Source organism: Diadema setosum, chromosome 7 (assembly GCF_964275005.1).
Source record: "Diadema setosum chromosome 7, eeDiaSeto1, whole genome shotgun sequence".
Classification (NCBI taxonomy): domain Eukaryota; kingdom Metazoa; phylum Echinodermata; class Echinoidea; order Diadematoida; family Diadematidae; genus Diadema; species Diadema setosum.
Window position 1 is genome coordinate 33,784,396 of NC_092691.1, and position 24,453 is coordinate 33,808,848.

The window sequence follows — 24,453 nt, forward strand, 5'->3', positions numbered from 1 at the left end:
ACGTTTGGTAAAAACGTTTTATGGTACTTTTTGTGGAAGGTTTTGGGGTTTTATGAAACGTTTTATAGGACGTTTTTAAAACATTTTAAACGTTATAAAACCCATAAAAACGTTTCATTTATAGCATTTCCCAGACGAAGGACCTGCAAAAAACCTTCAGACCTTTTGAGAACGTTCAGAAAACCTTTTAAGAACGTATAGAAAACTTTGTAAAACGGTTAGAGAACCCCGTAAGAGCATTTTAAGAACTTTTACAAACCTTTAAAGAATCCCAACCAACATTTCCACTTGTGGCCCACCTGGGTAAAAATATAAAGGATTGTATTGGCCATATTTAGTTATGAGATTATACAGGCACAATTTGGGATTAATGTACGTTAGTAAATTAGTTGTGAAAGGATCATGTTTGAGTGGAGAGTGGAGAGTGGCGAGCACAATGGGAGTGGCTTCAAACTATACGTAATGAAGCAATTAAACATGCAGAGTATCTTGGAAGTTTGAGTAAGTTTGAGAATAGTTGGAGACCACTGAGTTTTTTCCCGCTTTTCCATTATGCACAAAATTACGCGTGTTATAAGTGTTGTCACTTTCAATGCACTCGAAAAATCAGAGAACAAGAAATAATAATGTGAGGGATATAATAAGAACTCCTGCCCGCTGGGCATGTTAGACAAAATTAAAAGACTAGTCACGTGATCTCTCTAAGCCAATCATTTGATTGTGATCCACATAACTTTTTTGTAATATACCAGATAATGCCTCTAAATGGATGATACAGTTTCCGGTGAGATTGGGCTTGAGGCTTCCAGCATTTTTTCGCGGTGATTTTGTGAAATAATGAGAAACTTCTTATGAAATATGAAAGATCATATAACTCTAAAAGGAATTCAAAGTTTACTTGATGAAAATTGGTTTTGAAATGGCCGGGATATCCAAAACAAAGCGATCCTAATAAAAGGTACGTGGGACCCACCTTATATAAGGATCGCTCTGTTTTACGTTGTTTTGGATAGCTCAGCCATCTCAAAACCAATTTTCATCAAATAAACATTGAATCCTCTCAGGATCGTATGCTTTTTTTTTTACATACGTTTTAGAGTGGTTGCTAAGGTTCTCGCATCTCAACCAATACTTTCTAAATCGATTGGCCGCAATGTCGGCCAAAATGAAATAAAAAAGGATCAATCTAACTCCATGGGCCTAAATAAAAAAAGAAAGAAAAAGAACGACTGGTGTCAAGTTGGGCCTCGTGGGTTCCTTCGTATGTAGGCCTACGACCACACTGCAAGGAGGTCGTGGTAGTGGTGGTGGCGCACCAAAATATTCCTGTCAGCGCGCACTGCGCCCGGGGAGTAAGCTTCCAACGCACCCCTCCAAGCTTTGTTTTCCCTGGTGTTAGCCAATCAGCCAATAGGAAATAGGTCCTCCGTGGCCCTGCGCGCTCTCTCACAGAAGCCGCCATGCCACGCCTCCAAGCCCCCCGGCGCCCTGGCCCTGCAGCTAACTCTCCTTGCCGCCGCGCCGCTGGTTGTAAACATTGCGCACGTGTCAAATACTAGTAGCCCCAGACAGTCGTCGTTTGGTCGATCGTCGCGTCCACGTAGCGTAGTAGATCTTCAGTCTGCTCTACCGATATTTTTTGGTGGACTACGACAACAACCATTTCCACGCATCATGTGCCAACATATAATTTTGTGAACAGCTACGAGATTTGTACACGTGTGTCCATCTGTGTGATGCACAACTTAACTCGAGATTTTGTTATATCGTCAAATTTTTAGTCGCAGTTACAGAAGCAGGCAGTTATTACGGTAAGATACATTTAACGTTCAAATGTGATTCAGAATTCCATCTCGGTGCACCATCCATGGCCATGCCAGTACAAGACTCTAGTAGTGGCGTTTCAGTAACTCCTTGGTGTGCACAAGTTCGTAATCGTAGTACAGTTGTGTAGTATGTATGTAGGCACCTAGGTCAATGAGGTTTAATAGTACTCTCGCTGCGCCGTGACGTGGGACCGTGTCCGTGGTCGCTGTATTTTGAAGTCAACCAAAGTAGATAATCTAATTAGCGGAAAGAGGGCGAGACGATAGAGTTTGCAAATTACTGGATCTATGCTTGTGATTGGCGGTCGAATGCTCAAATGCGATCAATATTGATCGTGTAACTAATTAGTTATATTTATAGATCTATGCCCTATGATGCTAAACTTCTAACAACGTTAAGTTCTTACTTAGAATACTAAGATAGGCGTCTATATAAACAACAGTAACACTATGACCTATTTGATAATTAGATAGCTACTACCAAGTATCCGATTGGTCGGTTTCCCATCAAGTGACATTTAGTGAAAAGTTCCATTGCACGCTCTGGCTGTCAGCCGTGCAATTTTGTTTGAGCAAAAAGTTCCATTGCACGGCTCTGATGTCATGTCATCAGAGCCGTGCAATGGAACTTGTCATGATATTGATAAACAACTAGATCTATGTGCTGCGCGCACTCGACAATTACAAGCGCGTACTTTTGTCACTCATTTTTGTAAACAACTTCGTTTCACCATTGTGTTCACATACGCACGTACATGGTGACTGTGACTGTGAGGCTACTCATTCGTCTCTCACAGAAAATGGTTGCCATTTCTGTACTAAATTCAAGAATCTGTGAGTACCAAATCTGTTGACGTTCGAGGTGTTGTATAAAACAAATAGTGTATGGTCTTTACTCGCACTCGGTGAAAGATGACTCACACTTTTCAACTCGGCTTCGCCTTGTTGAATACCACCCTCTATCTTTCACCTCGTGCGAAATCTTGTACCATCGCACTTGTGATCATTCACTAAATACACTAGTTTCTAGTAGTAGTAGTACCCGACCAGACGCCGTGCAACACTTGCTGTGTAGCGCGGATAGCGTACAGCGACAGATACTGGGGCTGTTTCATTAAATTTTGAGATCAACCTAAAACTATGGGAAGCTGTAACAGTTAGGCCTATATGGCTATGTGACTTCAGTAATATTCTAGGGGATTATAATAGTAAGAATTAACATTTTGGAGCTTGTTCTTACAGGCATTTAATGAACAAAATAAAGTAGATAAGTGACAAAGGACTTTTTAATGTAAAAAAAAAATATGAAATGGATTCTGAAAACGTATTCATATTGCGGCATAGGCCCCTACAGGGAAACCAATTAACCATAGTTTTAAGTTGATCTTAACTGAAACTTGAAAAATTCATACCTTTTTAATAAATTTTCCGATTTTCCTGACATTCCTGTCATTGATGCTTCTACTATTAAACATTGCTGCTTTCAACTTAATACACAGTTACATGTATATATTGGGCTTTGGTTTTCTATTACTCTTTCAAACTACTTCAAACAACTCTTTCCTTTTGGGTTCAAAGATGATCATTTATGTATTCATATTGATATTCAGATTTCCTTTCCTTGAATATATTTGATTGGTCAATGACAGGTGACTGCTAGCATGAATATCCTTGGGTCGTTTTTCTGCGTTATGATTAGTTCAAGTTAATTTGTGAAACCTTACTGGTTAAATATTTCATTTCCTCCTACATTTTGTTTTCTCTAAAAGTTTCCTGTTATCAATATTATTTATGTAGTCTATTTGCACTTTTAATGTCTAGGACCTGTGGTAGGAGAGGAAGCTGAGTTGTCTGCACCCACCCACCCGCTGTCATAAACATACTTTCTTTAAAGAGGAAATCTAGTCCAAAAATAAGTTAGTCTGATAAAAAAAGAGTAAAATCTTATGAGTTCAGCATTAAAAATTGGACTAAACTCGGATGAAAAATAAGGAAGTTATGAAATTTTGAAGTTTTGCTAATTTTTGCAAAACATTTCTTGTACAGTGGATATAAGATGCATGTCATAACCTCACAATTTTCCATTGATCATGTACAAAAAATTGAGAAAATTCAATGTTTCCCTTAACTATTAAAGGGAAGGTAAACCCAAAGAGCAATGTGGATTGAGTGAAAGCAGCAACATTAGTAGAACACATCACTGAAAGTTTGAGAAAAATCATACAATCGATGCAAAAGTTATGAATTTTTAAAGTTTTGGTGTTGGAACCGCTGGATGAGGAGACTACTAGAGGATATGACGTATGAGTGGACAACAATACAAAGAAAATATAAAGGATATTCAACGAAAATTCACTTTTCTGGAATTATGAAAGAGCAGTGGACCAACCGCTTTCAGAAAGCAGGGGGAATAATTGCTACCCTTAACATATGTTAATATCAAGTTGATGGAATTTGTAATTTTCATGAAAAATGGATTTTTGTAGTATTTTCTTTATATTTTCTTGATATTGTAGTCCACTCATACGTCATAACCTCTAGTAGTCTCCTCATCCAGCGGTTCCAACACCAAAACTTTAAAAATTCATAACTTTTGCATCGATTGTCCGATTTTCTTCAAACTTTCACTGATGTGTTCTACTAATGTTGCTGCTTTCACTCAATCCACATTGTTCTTGGGGTTTATCTTCCCTTTAAGAGTCTGTCACCAGCGGACAGGTCTTCCTAATTTCCTAACAAACATTTCTCAGATAAGGAACAAACAATTCCCAAAATTATTCTAAGTGTCCTTTGTAACATCATCAGTGTTTTGGTCATTATCTGAAAGGGTGAATTCACACTGTTGCACCATCTCTCGTTTTTCCCTCTAATATTTGTGTGTGTGACCAAAGCAACACACAGTAAGTGAAAGGGAACATTCACACAGGGGATAGATCTTCCAGCTCAGAGGGGGATATGACCACTGAAGCATGTGATGTGTAATAGATGGGTTCTGGGTCAGAGGGCAAGGGAAAGGGCTTGGAAACAAGGGACACAATGAACTGATAGTGTCCAGGCTTACTATGGAAGAATTTGGCTTATGTCAAATCAATAAATTCCAAAATGAAAGCTTTTCTTTGGGGGGGGGGGATGGGGAAGGAACAAAACTTGACAAACTAGAAAAGCACTCCGACAGCACAGACCTCCGGCAAGCCAACAACTCATTACCACCCTTACACGCATGCAAGCCTTTTTACGTCATTGCACAGTGCCTTGCCCAAGTAGAACATGCGCTTTAGTGTGCATATAATGTGTAAACCTCCAGTATGCACAGCTTGAACCTCAAGTTTGTAAACCATATATGCCAAAAGATGAAAAACCCTTCAAAAATCCATAAAGATTCCTAGATCACTACCAAAATTGAATGAGCTGTTCCTTGAGTAAATATGGACTTTTTATGCAAGTTTCATTTTAATCTGTTCACAACTTTTTGAGTTATTTTGCAAACAGACAAACCAACGCTGATGATCACTTTAACCTCCTTCCTTGGCAGAGGTGAAAAAAATAAATAAAAAATGTCTGACAGGAGGCATAAACTCAAAAGAGGGGAAAGGGCTGAGCAAAGTGAAGTCACAGGAGTAACAGATGATTACTACAGAGCAAGTGGTGTTAAAGGGGCATTCCTAATACAATTTGTATGGTTATACTGGTAATTTCACACCGTGATGCAGTGAATGAATAGTGTCTTGTATAGGTCTGTGGAATTTATTGTGGTCCTTCAGCAGATAAACCAATGCTCTGAAAAACTAAACATAAAACAGACAGTAACAACAACATAGACTGAACAAGGATGATGACATGTATACATAGGAGGCTCACACATTCCAGTAATTGTAGCAATGAAGGTACAGTACCACTTGCTTAGAGCGCAGACATCGTTGGTGGAAACGTTCCAGGAGTCGTAGGTGGTGTCTATAAGTGACCCAGGACTCTGCGCTCTATCCTCAACATCCATTGGAGCGACTACATCACAAACGTGGATGTGCTTCAACAGGCAGGGATCACCAGTGTCGAGGCCATGCTGTTGAAAACGCAGTTGCGATGGACAGGGCACGTCACGAGAATGGAGGATCACCGCCTACCCAAGATCACTCTCTATGGTGAACTCTCCACTGGGCACCGTAACAGAGGAGCACCAAAGAAGAGGTACAAAGACTCTCTGAAAAAGTCTCTATCTACCTGCAACATCGACTATCGGCAGTGGTCATCCCTTGCCGCTGACCGAGGGTCCTGGCGACACACAGTTCACCAATCAGTTTCCTCCTTTGAGAACAACCGTAGGGCTACTCTGGAAGAAAAGCGAAGAAGGAGGAAAAACCGTGTTGCCACAACACAAAACCCGGACTTGTCATTCCCCTGCAGCCGTTGTGGTCGATTGTGCCTGTCACGAATTGGCCTCTTCAGCCACCAGCGAGCTTGCGCCAGACGTGGACGTCAATGCCCCTAAATCTCCGTTTACGAAGCAAAGCCAAGAAAAGACCACTTGCTTAGTAACAAGTTCACTTGCGTAGAATTTATGCATGCTGTCTTCTTTTGTTTTGCTTCCTTGAGCACCCAATCATGCATTCTTAGATACAGTATATATTGTACATGTACAGTTTATTTGTTCTCCTTTGTCATCATCCTTGTTCATTGTGATTTGTTATGAATTTTGAAAACATTCTTATTCTTCATCCCAATCACTATAAAATCTGAAACTCTGTACCTATAACAACCAATTTTACCAAATGCTAAGGTTTAACAATAATCTGGAGACAGGTCTTCTAGTAGCCATCTACATTGTACCTGTGCTACGTTGTACATGTAGGTCCCTATTAACTTGTGTGTACTGGGGAATTCTGATACTTATGGGTGTTGGATACTGTAAAACATGATATTTTAGCAGCATGAAATTTTTGCGATTTGGAGCCTATGGCCTTTTTCACGGCATGAAATTTTCACGAAGTGTAGACAAGAGCCTTGTGTGCATTTTAATTTCGCGAAGCTTGGCTCTTGCAAAATTCGCGAAATTAAAATGCACGCGAACATTCCTCGTTTTACAGTAACTTGCATGAAGTGCCAGTGGTACATTGTAGTTTCCAGTTTTGAATGGAAGTGTGTTCATGGTGTGGACACATATTTACAAATGCAATTCAGTGATTAGTGGAGGAAAATGTTTCTGTTACAAAGGTATAAGAATTAGAATTAGAAGCAATTTACAAGATGCTTATCGTTCTCAAATGAAGTCAGAATTAATTGGCGTGAAATGCTTTTAAATTCTTTTTCATTGATTCTACTCTCTAGCTTTCTCAGTATTGCTGTTCCCTTCCCCCCCCCCCCCCCCCCCCCGCCCCCCGTACATTGTATTTAACTGTGATGTTTATCTGTATATTCCAGCATGTTATATTTTTTGTCTTTCTAAAATACTGTACGAGCTGAAATTTTCGCAGTGGTTTTATTTTCGCGAATTTCGCGAATCGCCTTTGAATTGCGAAAATAACAACACGCGAAAATAACAATGCGCAAATGAGTAAGTTCAGTTAGACCCTTGCAACCGCAAAATTAACAACACGCGAAAATGTCCTCGAAGTACCAATTCGCGAAAATATCTGTACGCGAAAATTTCAGCTCGTACAGTAATCTTCTACCCTCAGTATCCTTGGAGATGCAATAAACAGATCTACATGTAGAAAAATAGTTGTACGCTGCAGATGCTGCAGCAAGCAGGCAAAGCAGCACTCTGAATCTTGCAATAAACGTTCGTCTTCGACATCCTTGAGGTACTGTACGAGCTGAAATTTTCGCGTACAGATATTTTCACGAATTGGTACTTCGAGGACATTTTCGCGTGTTGTTAATTTCGCGGTTGTGAGGGTCTAACTGAACTTAGTTATTTGCGCGTTGTTATTTTCGCATGTTGTTATTTTCGCGATTCAAAGGCGATTCGCAAAATTCGCGAAAATAAAACCACCGCGAAAATTTCAACTTGTACAGTATTCACATCTTATAGAAATTTTGGATGTTATCCAGCTTTTCAGGGAAAGGGATCTTTATATAAAGATGGATCACAAGATTTGCCTAGCTTTGGAAATGATATACATTGTAGGCCTATGTGTTAACTTACTGGTTACACTGTACATGCATTGTGAAAGCCCAAGATGCAGGTTTTGAAACGATTAGCAGGGAAGTGTTTCACTTTGTCAGGAATTTATTGCCTGTGTAGAAAGGAACAAAATTCACTTTTCGAGTAATTATGCTGTCACTCTGTAAATGCCATCTGAGTGCTGTTGTAGGCATTTATGTTGATTCACTGTGATTACTTCTACTGTTCTGTAAAAGTGGAAATTTTTGCACATTTTGTGCAACCAGAAGCTAGCGCGAAAATGAAAGTATGCAAATATTTTTGCATCAATGTTCCAGTAGTTAATGTCCTGATTCCACGGAATTGAAAGCACTCAAAATTCATCTAACCTGGCCAAGTGCAAAAAATTGCTTTTGCGAAAAAATTCACTTTTACCGTATTTATCACAGACAAGTAGACATGTTTAGTGCCACTTGAATTGAAAAAGCAATATAGGAAGGCATTGCTTCAAGAAGAGGAGCTGGAACACAACACAGTAGGACCGTAACAAAGGGACTCTACTAATGGCAACCCTGTAACAACCCAAGGCAAATAAACCACCAGCATGTATGGATAGATTGGATTGTAAGCAACCCACTATGTGCTGGCTGCTACCAAGGGGTTTGCTGATGTATACACGTAAGACAGTATCTATTTTCAACAGATATGTAAGTGTGCAACTCTTTTATTGAACACATTGTTTTTGTTGCCATTATGGCTCCTGGTACATCATTTCTTTTTTTTATAGTTTATACAGGTAGAGAACAGTTGTACAACATATTGTGGCTTGTCTGAATGGATGAGATTTGTGGAAAATTTGTGAATAATGAATTAAACTGATTTTGATCGTCAGTATGGCCAGTCACATTGCTTGATTTGCCCATCAGCAGTCGGTGTGATACAATGTGTATGTGAGTGCATTTTGAGCTCCTTGGAATAGGGCTTCTTGGAACAGGGCTCTGTCGTTTGGTTGAATTTTTTTTTTTTTTTTTTTTTTTTTTTTATTACCAAGTGATGGACTTTTGGTACATTTACATGTAGCAAATTTTGTAAGTTTTCAAAGGTTGAATTTAAGAAATTCAGATGGGTCGTCCCTGAAAGCCCTCTTGGCTCCTGTTGGCCCACGACCTTTCACTGCCATAATGATCCTCTGCTTGCTTCTCTTGCAAACTTATTACAACTTGTATTATACTGAGAGAGCCTTTGACAGAGACTACACGTACAATGTCTGTTCATGATAATGATGCCCTTTCATTTCATCTTGCTATTCTATAGTGCCATTTGATATCTTTGCCAATCTAGGATCATTGAGAGGGGTGACCAACGTGTAATCTTTGCTGTTTACTTTCGTTTTCAAAGTCAGTTGAGCTTCCATCTGAAACTCTGTGGAGCCTACATTGTACAGATGAAAAAGCAAAAAAGAAAAGAAAATTGCAGGCCCCATTATGATACAAAATTTTGTCAGCTCTCACACAACCTTGCGAGGTAGTATCTGACCGCCTGAGGTTGGCCCAATTCTGATTGGCAGGCCCAAATGTGGTACAATTCATCATGCGATATGACATAAATTATTATTCTGAGATGTCAGTGTTTGTTCACACGTGGGGCACGTCGTGCACAGCTTGCCAACTGTAACCATGCACACACAATTCAGCTGCCTTGACACTCGTTCATCATCAAACGCGTAACTCATCTTTAAACATATGAACAGATGATTACAGGTATATCACACAAAGTCGTTGGTTAGTTCTGTGTTCCTCTTTGAAGGAAATTTTGTTGATCAATTGTGGGTAAAGTCGCTTTTGCAAGCACATTTCTGACTCAACACCATTGTGAAAATTCTATTAGTAAATTGCTGTCCCCTGCACTTGTTTTCATAACACATATCACAAATTAAAGGGCATGGGCAAACAAATACAAATTTTGCAGGATCGACTCGTATATATATCTAGATATTTTTCATGAAATGAAATCCTCACAGCCACTTTCTCTACAGAGATGTAAGCCTATACTGCTACACACATAAAGCTGATCTTTTAGGAAAAGCAACATGTTTTGTGATTACGTTTATGTTTTGGCATTAGATTCACCGTCGTATGGCACTGATGCAAAATATGTAGCTTTTCATCCATGACCTGCAGTGCAGAAATTGCATGAAAGGTTGAAATTAAAACACTCGACAAGCAGAGCGATGATTGATCGACGCAGGAAGTGAATATACATGTACACGAGTGAACAAAATTTCATGCACTACTACTACGTTGTATATATCTGTACTCGCAAAAATCTTTGTTTTTAGAGTCCTACTTGTACTACATTGAGAAATATTGGAAGTATTTTCATTTAGACCAGCCCAATATTATTAGTGTAAATGCATAAATTAGCGTGCCTAAGTACTGCAGTTGGGACCAGCCTGGGTCTTGGTACTTTTTCTTGTGTTGAAAGAATGAACTTCCCCTTCAAAAGGAAAGAAGGAAAAAAATAAATAAATGCTTGATTTAATACTGTATCCAGTACAACAGATCATAATATCTAAGCAGCCCTTAAAAAGGGTCAAATGGCATTTTAATATTGATTTCATAATTGGGCCAGTTTGGCCTTGGTTGGACTAATGTCCTTGCATTGCAGACTCAAATTCTAATTGTTGCAGTGCTCATTAACTGCACTTGGCATTAGTAGACGGCAATGCTTGTTGAGTCGATAATGTCAAAGTGGTAAAAGTTTATGTCTGTTTATAGTGCGGGTGACATTTGTGTAATGTGTACCTGTTGTAGAAAGAAGGTGGGAGATTTGTCATGTCTTTGTTTATCTATTTTTTGTTGTTTGTTTATTTGCTTTTTTTGTGCACCAATTTGGAGGCAATACTGTATATTAAATAGCTGTTATTTTCATTAGTGTTTAATTTTCGCGAATTTCGCATCTCTATTGAACTGCCAATTTATTAACACACGAAAATGTTGCCATGCGCTAGGGTATTAAAGTACATGTATGATAGCCGCGATTTCAATTCGCGAAAACAACATCTCGCAAAAATGTCCGAGACCACCTCATTTGTGAAAATATCTGTACGCAAAAATAACAGCTTATACAGGTTTTAGCAGAAAGTCTAGTGTGTTGGTGTACATGGATGTTAGTGCTTTCTACATGGAAGGGTTGCACTCATGAAAGAAAGAACTGAAGATCTCACATTATTGTTTATACAGTACTTTTTCCAGTGGTATTAAACATTTGACTATATTCCACGCTGTTTCTCTCTGTCACATGTTCAATGTTGGTTGCAAAGCACCTTGAGAGATAACAAGAGATTGTTACTGTGTCTTCCTCCACCGCCCCACCCCACGCTGCTTCATTTTCAGTCAAAGGTCATCAAAAGACGGTTCATTACATTTAGAATAACACAGTCATTGTTAATGTGACACGGTTAACACAAAAGCACTGATAGGATTAGCTGAAATGAGTATAGACGAGGGTTTTCTCTGAATTTGGCATCTCAGGTCTTGAAAGTATTGATCATGACACTTTAGAATCCAACAAAATAAAGCATAGGAGTTGTTAACTATTTTATGATGCAGATGATAAATTGATTAATATCAAAAGTTCGCAACAGTGGATAGTGCAAGGATAGAGTATGGTAGGCCTATACCTGATTGATAAACCACATGGCAAATTGTGTTTTCCAAGGTTGAATGTCATCAACCTTGTGCTTTCTGCACCAACTGGCACAGATGTCCGGACACATTGTCAATGAATGGAGATTACTTAATCTCCTTGATCCCTATAGTGTCACCATGGCCTTTCTACGGAATGTACTTGCCTGAAGTGGATATGTAGCTACGCCTGATTAATAGTGGAGTGGCTGAATTTACCATCAGGTCAAGTTTGGATGAATTTCAATGCTGAATGATGAAAAAAAAAAAAAACCCTTGGCAAATTAATTAAGCTAAGTGCCTGGTTGCATGAATTGAATATCAATTGTTAACCATTAAATATAAAGATTTTATAATGCAGACCCGTCAAGTCTCGTGCATTACGAAGGCCATAGACCCCGTTTACAGTGCGGGGCTGGGCCAAGCCGCTGCCAAGCCCAGCCTCAATTGCGGGGCTGAGCCCCGCAATTTTGTCCGTTTACACTGCCGGGCTTGGCCGTGTTTTAATTTAAACCATTCAATAGTATTTTGTCGTAGTGGCGCTCTGCTTGTAAACAAACGCAGTTTGGTATAGTCTGGTTTTCAGACCCTTTGCCAACTGGATTCCGTGGCGACGAAGTCGCCGTTCGGGCAAAGGCCTTTGCCGAAGGAAAAATCATTTGCAGGACAAAACCACCTTAAACTATACTAGTTTTCGACGTTGAGGGGGCCATTATCCTGAATAGCGAAATAGTACGGGCAGAGGGTTTGGAAGCCAGACTAAAATTGGCCGCGCATTTGGCCCAGTTTGTGTTTACACTGAGAAAAGGCCGGGCTCGGCCGCGGCTCGGCCGTGGCCGAGACCACCTCCAGAGCGTGGCCAAATGCGCAGCCAATTTGGCCTTTTGCGCGTTTAAACTGAAATGCAGGGCGGGCTCGGCCGCAGCCAAGCCTTGCACTGTAAACTGGGTCTGAGACTCACATCTCACAGATCTTTCTCACACGTAAACACCTGACAAGCTTTTTCTCTTGCCTCGCATAAAAATGAAACAAAAAAGAAAGTACCAAAAAACTACAAAAAAAAAAAATCAGAATAAGCCAAAATATTCAGTGTGCACCAGATGGCATCTCACAAATTACTGTAAAGCGAGAAATGTTCGCGTGCATTTTAATTTTTGCGAATTCTGCGAGCGGCAATATTCGCGAAATTAGAATGCACACGAAAGTTCTTGCTTACACATTATGCATTGGATGTTAGTGGCAGTTTGCGAAAATATCATGCTGCGAGAAAGGCCGTTGTTTCCAATTCGCGAAATTTTCATGCCGCGAATATATCGTGTTTTACAGTATATGCTAAAACTCCTTAACGTAAATGGGGGGGGGGGGAACATGTTACATCATATGCCTTGTTGCTCTCTGACTTGCATCCCTGATAATGATAAAAATATTTTAAATTTATGAAGCGCCTTTTCTACTAGTTACCAAAGACCTTGGATATGGTTAAACCAGAAAATTGCATACATGAGACTTTCATGAATTTTGCGAGGAGCAGTGATGTATTTTCTGCACAATGCATTAAATGCCAGTGGCAATTCGTAAAAGTTTCATGCTGTGAATGTTCTTGGATTTACAGTATTTGTTGAGGCGTTATGTTGCTACAAGGGAAGTGGTACCCTACAGTAAAGCGATGAGATCTAGATATTTGATATCTAAAACCTCTGACAGTTAAAATGGCTTCTCATCTTGTGATACTTCTCTCATGCCACATGCAAATGATATAACAATACTTACAATTGTACATTCATACAACATTCCTAAACCTAAGAATTAGCTTGTTGCAGTTCAGTTCCTTGTAGTTGCACTCAAAAGTTTGAGCAATCTTAGGCTGCGTTTATCTAACTTGAGAGAGAGAATCACGTTTCAAAACGCGTTTGGAACGGTGTTTGCGAACATGGTTTGAAACACGATTCTCAGGGTGCAGCGTTTATCTAACCATCGCACAATCGCGATTCAAGTGTTGTCACTGTTTAGCTGCTTTGCGCCGTTTGACCCGAGAAGCAAATGTCAACTGCATACCACCAAACATGCCTCATCAGTCACACACAACATAATGGGTAGAGAGCACAACCAAAAACAGCTGGGATTTGACCTTGAGATATAAACACGTTTCAAAACGGCATTGCATTTATCTACTCACAGAACAGCAATCGTGGTCTCAAACGCGTTTCAAAACGCCCTTTGAAAGGCGTTTCAAAACGGCATTTCTAAACACATTTGAAAACACGGTTGCATTTATCTAACACCTGAAAATGCCTCAAACGCGTTTAGGATCGTGATTCTGCCTCAGAAATTTTTTAGATAAACGCAGCCCTAAAAAGATTAAATGATTAGAACTTCAAGACATCTTCAGGTTTGCACTCTATTCACGAGCCACAGGTGGTCCCCACTTGTAGTTTAGCAGTGTGTGGATGCGATAATCAAACACAAAGTTAGTGTGGACATGATCGTCAATGAACACAAAGTTAGTGTGACCTCTCCATGAAACCTATTTTCATCACTTTCCAGGGTCAGTCTTTAGTGTGTTAATGTACACTACTCTATCGCCATACATTATCATTTTTTATTGATACTGTTATGTGTTTTGGTATTTCCTCCATTTCCGTGGTGTAATCCAGTGGGACTCTCAGCATGAAAATTCAATCTTTATGATCTGGTGCTGTGTGGATGTGCAGTCATTTAAAACTACAAGCAATCATCAAAGTTTTGATACTTTGAAAATTGCAAAAACTGTGTGACTACCCCAACTGGTGGCTCTGTGTGATGATAAACAGCAGGGTAGCCATATCCCTACAACTGACACCTACCTATCTTCAGTAATAGCTATTATCAATGATAGGTAAAATTGCTCTTATTAAAGTACAAGTTCATTCACACAGAGCCTAATCATTGGTGATAAGATGCGTACATCTGTAGTTTGCTGTCAGTGATCTGCATGTGATAATAGATAGGAGGCAGCACAGTGCGGCTGCATGTGATGACCTCCAGAGTATTGGGTGGTTGTGCAAAAATCTGTGGTACAGCTATTAAACATTGCAGCTGCTAGAAGAGCAACCTGTGGTGACAAGCTCTTCAAACCCCGCGTTCACATTGGTTGCCGCGACGCGGGGAAAGTCCCGCACTGTGGGACTTTCTCCTTGAAAACCATAATGTGAACGCTTGCCGGGACTTGTCCCCTTGTCCCCGCGAAGCAAGTCGGGTTCGGGGACAAGATTTGGAGGGGAGAGGGACCGTAGAGCATAATTGATGGCGTCCAGCTGTGGTCATCAAATGTGCGCATGCGCGATGCCTGGTTTCGAGTGGCAGGGCTTGCCCAAGCCCCAATTGCCCCCACAGCTTGGGGACAGATGAGATCGCAGTGTGGACGGTGAATCGTAAAAAAGATAAGATCTCTTGTGGCTGTCCCCGTGATGCGGGGACAACGCGGGGGAAAGTCTATTTATCCGCACATTACTCCCTTGAACATTGGCTCAGTGCTATTAAGTTTGGAATCAGCCATTGTGCATGATAATACATCCTATACACCTGTTAGATTCAAACAGCACCCTGGGGGATGAGAGATTTCTTTGATAGTCTACTTGATACAGGACAATGTGATTATAAAGAAGAGCCCTTTTCAGATAATTGGCGAAGAACTTGTTGTAGAATATGTTTAGAAACAATTTTTTTTTCACTTTTTTTTTTGAGGGGGGGGGGAATAGAAGTAATTTTTTATCATGTTTTTTTCAAACCTTATTCTCTTATGTCATTTGGCTAATCTTGTTCCCAAAGCATTTTCCAATTAACTTCTGCTTGATTCGTGATACAGTCCGACCTCATATTATCCGGCCCTCTCTTATATCCTGACTTCTCTATTACTCAGACTCTGTTATCCGGACGTCTCCAAGCATGTTTGGCTTAGCCTGTAGATATTTCATTGGAGCAATTGTCGCCGGAGCAAGTGTCATGGAACCTGTAGAAAAACATCAGTATTAGAAACATGGTTACAAATGAAGTATGTAGTGTGAAATCCATTGTACTTTCATTCACTCTACACAGTGTAGTCTGTGCATTTCACGCACTCCCTTCCCAGAGGGCGTTGGCAAGTGTACATGAATTCATACTCCATGTGGATAGAAGGGACATATTGGGTCTGTTCACACAAGAACACGACCCTGGGCGCTCTCACCCCTCCCCCCCCCCCCCATCCTTCCCCTTCTCCCTCCCTCTCCCTCCCCCCCTTCCCCCCTCCCCCCCTTCCCCCCCCCTCCCCCCTCCCCCCCTTCCCCCCCCCCCCCCCCCCCCCCCCCCGTTTATTAAAATCATTCTGTTTTTGTATTATTCATCAGCTATAGATGCTCTGGTAGAGCTATGGGCGAGTGTTGCAGTGAAAAAAAGACAAATGTGGATTAAAGCAGGAGTTATCCAGTAGACTGAATTATTCAAAGTCATACGAACTGAGTGCAGGTCAGCCAATATTTGATGGTCTGATATATTAATACTTGACAATCTGATATTAATACTTGACACAGTGCAGTTGAAGAAGGCAATTGATATTAAATGGAACATGCTTGGCACTCCCTGGTATACATTGTATTCTCCCAGTCAAGGCTGGAGTGGAAGTAGTGCCTAGCATGAATACAGTCAACCTCGCTTACCTCGACGTCGGATTAGCCGAATATCACTTACCTCGGGGGAAAAATGAAAGTCCAGATTGTTCCTATGGAGTTTTCTTGTATTAAAACTCGCGTAGCTCGAAAAACTAATACCCCTTTCAGGTAATCGCGGTTCAATTATCTGCATCCAAATAATGCGGATTAAGTATTCAAAATCGCGTTCATATATCCCATGAAGTGCGCACTACTTTTACAAGCGCCCGTTCATATAACGGTGCGAAAGACAGGAGTATTTGTCATAGTTACTGCGCACGCCTCTATAATGACGTAATGTTTCCGGTGCTATATACTCACGTGTATGCACTGCTCTCGCTCAAGCTCAGCAATCAGCGGTTGTGCGGGAAATCGAGTGACCTTTGACCGAACTGTGGAATGTTAGTGCGCATAAGTCGTAAAACGCGTTCATGTATTCTCGATCTACTCCTCATGCTGCAATAATGCGGATAATAGCAGCATCAAAATAATGCGCACTTTTCTACTCCTCTCCCGTTCATGTAATCAAAATTTTACGACTTATTGCTCCTATTATCCGCATCCATGATTACCTGAAAGGGGTATAACTCAAAGTTCAGTTACCTCGAAGGGAAATCTAATGTCCCGATCTTAATTAACTTATTGTTTTTCCTAGCATGTTGATCAAATCAAAATTGCAAACATCACTCAGCATTTCCGATTAAGCGCATGGACAGCGAAGACATGTCACAAATCTATTCACACTCGATTGTAAATACTGTATACGCCACAATTTTCGCGTACAGATATTTTCGTGAATCACGGTATCAGTGGCATTTTCGCGTGTTGTTAAATTCGTGATTGATACTAGTAGTAGTAGGGTCTACTGCCAAGCCCGAGAAACACGTTCACGTTCATAGTGCTTTTCTATTTTTTTTCCTTTCACAAAGTTTGTTTCATTAATTCTCCTCTGAGAATGCAAGTACTGAATACAATTTTTTTTTTCAGCATTGCGATTGTGAAAATATTGTGGTACAATGATCTGGAAGTGTAGGCCTAGCATAATAAAGAATAGATATCATATAGCAACAGTTTATTCTGATGAATTTAGATGTAACGGAATGATACGCTGTACGATTTTCAGACAAAAAAAAATCATCATTTACTTTACCCCTGTTTTGACTTGAATCTTATTTGAGTTTTTGGTAATTTAATTTTTTTTTTCTCTTCTAGCACAATCGTAAAAGCCCCAAAAGATTGTTTCTCCTTTTTTATGCGAACAATCCTCTTTGGTATTAAATGTTTCTGATTACAGTAAAAGCACTGTACTCGGATGTCGTAGCCCGAATCTGATCGTTTTGGCAACCAAGTACATTGTTGTAGCCAATCCTCTGTGTGCTGCACTTAGATTGCTGCTGTATATTACCAAGGAGGTATACCTCCTTGATATTACATGTTAATACATCTGGTTTTGTTTGAATTTGCGTTACATTATCGGCCATGATTCACCCTCTACGTGACCGTTATTCTCCCAATCACACATCTGTGCATGCATACACTTACACTGTATGATGTTCGCCATGTGCAATGTGCGTTGCCGTTCTCTACATACAATGTACAGTATGTTTATTGCGCCAATTTCTCATCCATAACCACCTGTTCATCTCATCAAAACAGCATAGCTAGCTATGCACTGCTCACTGACTGTGAGTGCTGCTGGTAGCTAGCTAGACACATGGCAGACCGGTGCGTAGCGGTGCGACATTGCCGTCGCTCCCTGTAGCTCTAGATGTTATAGGTGAGCTACATGTACACCCATAGTTGTGCGAAATGTTAAAAGTTTGCAAAGCTAAGAATGTGATTCCTGTGTTACTGTCTGCTTGATAAATTTAGTTTGTGTTTCGATGGGTTTCTCCACATGATGTGTACGAGTATTATGCAAATGCATACTAGTACACAGTATTCAGTAGACACACCACGGTCATCCACATGCAATGTACATTCAGCACGCATGTTCCGCAATCCCCTCTTGCACTGGATTGCATACCGGTATTTTCTTTTTGTTTTTATGGTGATAGACCTGTGATTTAATGGTCCATCAGAAAATAGTGTTGAAAGAAGAACATCGATTTCCATTCAATTCATTCATATATTAAAGTCGATTCAATTCCAACTGACAAGCATGCAAACATTCGGTAGGCACTATAAAGATACCATGTTGAACATCGATAAACGTCGGATAAGTCGAAAAAAATTTGACGTACGCAGACCTCGAAGTTCGCCTACATAGAACCATTTTCTTCAGTCCCCACTAATTCGAGGTATGCGAGGTTGACCGTACAAAATTGTGAACATGAGGAAAGTATGTCCTTCTCCCCACTCCTTGTATCCCTTGAAACTTTATGACACAGTGCATAGTGGTGGTGGGGGAGGGGGAGGGCAAGTGGTTAGACCCTATGTATTCCTATGTATTATCCAAAAAAAAAAAAAATAAGTGGGGGGGGGGGGGCTGCCAGCCGAGGCCCTGCTACTGAGTGTATTCCAGCTACCTTCATATGCCCCTTTGTTTTAGGCTACTGGCTAAACACTTGACCACCACATTCCTTTGTGTTGACAAACACAAGAGCAGGGCAGAGTGGTCAAATCATAAAATCTCATTAACATGGATGGTCTCAGAACTTTCCCCTCCAAAATTTAGACTCTCCCCCTAATAATATCCATCATCTTTGAGAAGGAACATGTTTGCAGCTGTAGGAAGTTATACCGTCGGATTGTGTATTTGGTGATAAACATTAATTGTGAGCGCCTTGAGCACCTTTGAGTGGATATGTTGCGCGTTACAGATATCCGTATGCATACACGTGTAAGTTAGTTATAATCTCCCCTTTTGTTGTCTCGCCCACCGGAGGCGAAGGCGAGACTAAGGGATCCAAATGGCGTCCGTCCGTCGTCTGTCCGTCGTCCATCCGTCGTCCGTCACAAATGTTAAAGTTTACCTGCAAGACTCTCTTATGATGCATAACTTGGCAACTGTTACACACATGGCAGCCACACTTGGGTGATAGAAGCACTAGGGGTATCTTCATGTTATGGTGTTGTCGGAGGTCATGTGATGATGTCAAAGGTCATTTGAGGTCATATATTAAAGAGTGTGTGCAAGACTCTCTTTTCTATGTTAAAGTTTACCTGCAAGACTCTCTTTTGACATATAACTTCACATAAGTTGCTTGGATTACAACCTAACTTGGGTTATAGATGCACTGGGGGTACCTTCGTGTTATGGTGCCGTTGGAGGTCACAGGATAAGGTCAAAGGTCATTTTAGGTCATACGTTAAAGTTTACTTGCAAGACTCTCTTATCACACGTAACTCGACACATGTTGCTACAATGGCAATCAAACTTGGGTGATGGATGCACTGGGGGTACCTTCATGTTATGGTGCCGTAAGAGGTCACATGATAAGGTCAAAGGTCGTTTGAGGTCATACGTTAAAGTTTACTTGCAAGACTCTCTTATCACACGTAACTCAGTACATGTTGCTACAGTGGCAGTCAAACTTGGGTGATGGTAGATGTCTCTTGGGAAGTTGAAGGTTACCACAAGGTCAAAGGTCACAGACAGGGGTCAACAAACTTTTATGGCCCAATGTTAAGTTTTTAGGGCGCATTTCATTTATGGCTCATAACTTTTGATCCCTTTGTCCGTTTGTGACCAAACTTGGATAGAAGATGTCCCTTGGGGAGGTGAAGGTCGTCACAAGGTCAAAGGTCACATACAGGGGTCAACAAACTTTTAGGGCCCAATGTTATGTTTTTAGGGCGCGTTTTGATTGTGGCTCATAACTTTTGATCCCTATGTCCGTTTGTGACCAAACTTGGACGGTAGATGTCCCTTGAGGAGTTAAAGGTCATCACAAGGTCAAAGGTTACAGAAAGGGGTCAACAAATTTTTAGGGCCCAATGTTAAGTTTTTATGGCGCATTTCGATTATAGCTCATTACTTTTGATCCCTTTGTCCGTTTGTGACCAAACTTGGATGGTAAATGTCCCTTGGGGTGTTGAAGGTCACCACAAGGTCAAAGGTCATAAGCAGGTCAATTAACTTCTGGGAGTTATAAAAATTTTAATTCCTTGTACGCGAATGGGCGAGACACAATTTGGCACTTGCCTTGTTTTATGTAAAGTATCAGGAATAGTATATTCACGAGTTTCGTACCCACGTCCACATGTATTTGAGAAATAGAGGAGTCTAGTCCATGGCTCTGATACTTGCTTTGCTTTGCTAGTCCCCTTGCCACCGGGCAAGAGGGTATACATCTTCTCTGTGTATAAACTGTTATTTTCACAAGGGTTTAATTAAACGAATTCAGTGAATTTCGTGAGTCACTGTTGGATGCGAATTTAACAACACACAAAAATGTCGCCAGGTGCGAGGGTAATTGTGCATTTACTTTTTTTAATAGTGTTGGTGTCAATTCGCAAAAACAACATCTTGCATAAATGTGTATGACCTCCTCATTCGTAAAAATATCTGTACTGAAAAATAAGAGCTTATACAGTACACTTCAAGGACTTGTTCACCCTGAACGCTGGTTCTGCCAGACCTCTTGCCACTCGGCAGAGGTCATCTCTATATTCATCCACTCCAGCCCAGATTGGGATCGTCCCAGGAGTGCCAAGGCTTATGATGTATTAATGGTGTATGCTGTGTCCATGGTGTATTTATACATTCGACCAAAAGATAATAAAAAAGAGGCTGACTTCTGATCATTCTCAGGGTGTTCAGATGCCAAAAAAAAAAAAAAAAAAATTATACTGTGGAAACAGCATAGCTATATACAATGAATTTATACGTCTGAACGCTGACTAATGAAACGACGTGTAACGAAATGACGTATAGCAAAACGATGGTCAAAGCATCATTTCGAACTAAAACTCGATAACGAATCAGCATTCCATCATGTCCATTATGCATCTGAACGTATGACAACCATAGAACAGTATAACTGGGTGGGGCTGAATGGGAGCGCACACAAAAGGTGACCCTATACCTGTCACTCATGACCATAACAGCGCGCGCAGTGAGAAACCGCACATCTGTACGACGTTTTCCAGAACAGTCAAGATTAGTGTCTGGAACTGTCGGCTATACAATGATTGTATATGTCGTTTCTTTATCGAGTTTGGTATTTGCTGTCTTGCGTCTGAACAGGGGGTCTGTCTTCGGGAACTTCATATTTGATAGTGTACAATACAATGTAACACTCGCTTACTAAAGACCACACTAAACCAACTAAACAGTGTCACAACCAAACAAAAGAATGTTACTGTAGGAATAACCTTTGCCTCGAGGCCAGAGGACCGGCTGAAGAAGAACCAAAAGCATATTGACATGGGTTTATCATCTTGGTTACATTATACAAAATCAAGCAAGAATATAAATAATACCAGCTAATATACATAATGGATATGCATCAGGGAAACATTCGACATTTGGAAGGGGAAAGTTGTAACACCATGTATATGGTCATGATTTTCTGTGAATAACCACTCTGCATCTTCCCTTGGGTTTTGTTAACATTTCTGTAGATGATGACTGGCGGGGGAGGGAACATACCGAATGTTCCACCCGAAGGGTTTGAAATGCTACTGAGGGACTTATAGCCTCAACACACTTGATCGCTCGCGCAGAGCCAAATTCACTGTGCGCGGGTCCTTCTGTCATTTGTTACGTGAAAATGTTTTCCCATGGGAGAACATTACAAAAATGTTCTCCCATGGGCGAACATAACCAATGTTCCTCCATCACGTGACTGTTTGGCCAATCACTAACCGGTATAATTATGACTAACCCATTTACTATAATGCAATGTGGCTTTGAAGTGTTTTAGCAGTATTCTGAAGCAAAGGGTTATTATACATTATACATTAATGGCATTTTAATCACAGACAAAATAGGATAAAAATCACGATCTAAAAACCGAGATTTTACTTTACACCAAATAGACAATACCTCCGGATCACAACCCTCAGAGATGAAATCTCAGCGGATTATAATCTGTTGCCTCCTTTTGTATAATTGTATATTCATCCCGCTGTAGCCACAAAGTGTAACGAGTTTCAACATTCATAGATGTTTGCATACTTTTCGTGCATTGTGCACCTGCACACTCACCAGCAATCATCAGAAAATCGAAGTCCTGTTTCACACAAGTCTTTGATATGTGAAATCGTGTCTGCTAAAATTTCGCACATCTGATGCGTTCTGATGGAGTGAAATTGGACTTCATTCATTGAACTACTTGAAGATGTTTGGGTGTAACTACAATATTTGAAGTCCTTTACCCTGGTTTTGTATCAGACTCTTGAGTTTCATGCGTAGGATTATCTCAACCCAGTCCACCACTTCTGGCAACTGGTCTAAAATACAGAATTACATGGATGTCCTTCCCCTTGCTGACACTTTTTTTTTTTTTAAACCAATCAATAGGTAGTCAGTGGTCATCTGATGATAATGCTATGGTCACTCAAATGGACAATGTCAGCATATAGGCCCTACAATTGAAGACCAACATCAGCACATCACAAACATTCCAAGTGGAAGTGTGCCCCCTGGTGGAAACAAACTGTCACTTCTCCACCTGTTTTGACCAATGTCTTAATTCTGCAAGTTATTTGTTTTTCTTCACAAAATTCTGGTACTAGTATTCCCTAGCCTCCATGTCAGGGACATTCAGCTGACCATTATGTGAGATTATGTCCAGAGGAATATGTGTGGAGTGGGTAAAAAAATAAGTTTTCTCAGCAGATTTATAGGACACTTTCTATTCATACCTAGTCTCCAAAAGAATAGCCTTCTCAGCACTTTATTATTGTTGTAAACATGTAGGACCTACACTGTCACCTCAAATTAAACCTGCTTTAAATTCATTCAATCTACATAATACAGTGGACTCCCATTATAACAAAGTCCTCGGGACCGTCAGTTTTCTTTCGCTATAATTGAAATTCTCATACAACCAAACAAATAACAATAAATTACATAGAGCCGATAATGTTGCGGCTTGAATTTTTATTTTGTTGTAAGCAGAATTTCGTTAACCATTTTCGTCAGAACGGGAGTGCACTATACATGTGTATCAAATTACAATTCGTACAAAAAATACCAATATGAGAGAGAAACAGGAATTTACATGTTTAAATCAAAAAGCTTATTCTTTAAAATATTCTGAAACTGAAATAAGTGTATATGAATATCAAAGAGTCGAAATGAAAGACATTTTTTTCCCCTACACCATGTAAGACACAAACAGTACATTGTGTACAGCACCATCCATAGAAGTGTGGTCTCTGGGTTAAAAACTAAATTATACAAAATGTCATATTATACCTTTTTACCTTAAATGCATATTATGTGACATAGCAGCTATAGAATAGTGTAGCTTTGGCTTATGAAGGAAGAGTAATAGCTGCTCCAGTGTTAGTATGTCTGACACTTGCCATGAATCCATTACAGTTTATATAATGACATTCCATCTCAGTTAATAGTTCAGATGCGCAGCTACAAAATGAAGCGTTCAATTAGCATGCATTCATCAGATGCTTGGGCAACATATTAGATGCTGTACAGAGTGGCCTTTGGGTTACGCTGAAATTAATTCAGTTGTCACGGCAAAACTGTTGTTATGGGAAACTGAAAAGCTCCCAGTAAAAGATAGTGGTGATATCAATCATCCAAATACATCATAGGCCTTTTATACAGAGTGTAGTCAGCATATACTAATACAATTATTTCTGTACTCAGCAGCACCTGTGGAAAACCACGGGTCTTAGGGGTTTTATTTTTTTTTTTCTCATAATAAGGATTATATACGATTTTGCACATTTTTATTGATGAAATAAAAAGAAAAGTTTTCTCATCCTTTCGTTAATAAAGTGTGCTCTCTTCTACCCATGACCACCACCCCCACTAATACAATTATTTCTGTATACTTGCTATGACTGCTTATCTGTACACAAGGTGTAAATCTTAACATCTTACATATCTACGCTCCATTTTAACAGAGCCTTTCAAACCAGAGTTACTGCGACAACATCCAGGTAATCTTTTTTTGACCCTGCATGTTAAAACGGTCAAAATGCTGCTCGGACGTTGTCACAGTAACCTCTGTCAAATTCTACCCTAGCCAGCGAGGGTA

At 40.2% G+C, this 24,453-nt stretch overlaps 1 protein-coding gene across 1 annotated transcript in view; it reads left to right on the forward strand.

Annotated features, from left to right (window-relative positions):
- The first annotated feature begins 1,727 nt into the window (after nt 1–1,727).
- Nucleotides 1,728–24,453, forward strand: part of LOC140230738 (uncharacterized) — a 76,032-nt gene continuing 53,306 nt past the window's right edge. The window contains exon 1 of the mRNA XM_072310874.1: nt 1,728–1,811. The gene's annotated coding sequence lies outside the window, so the exon portion shown is untranslated. The remainder of the gene's footprint in view (nt 1,812–24,453) is intronic.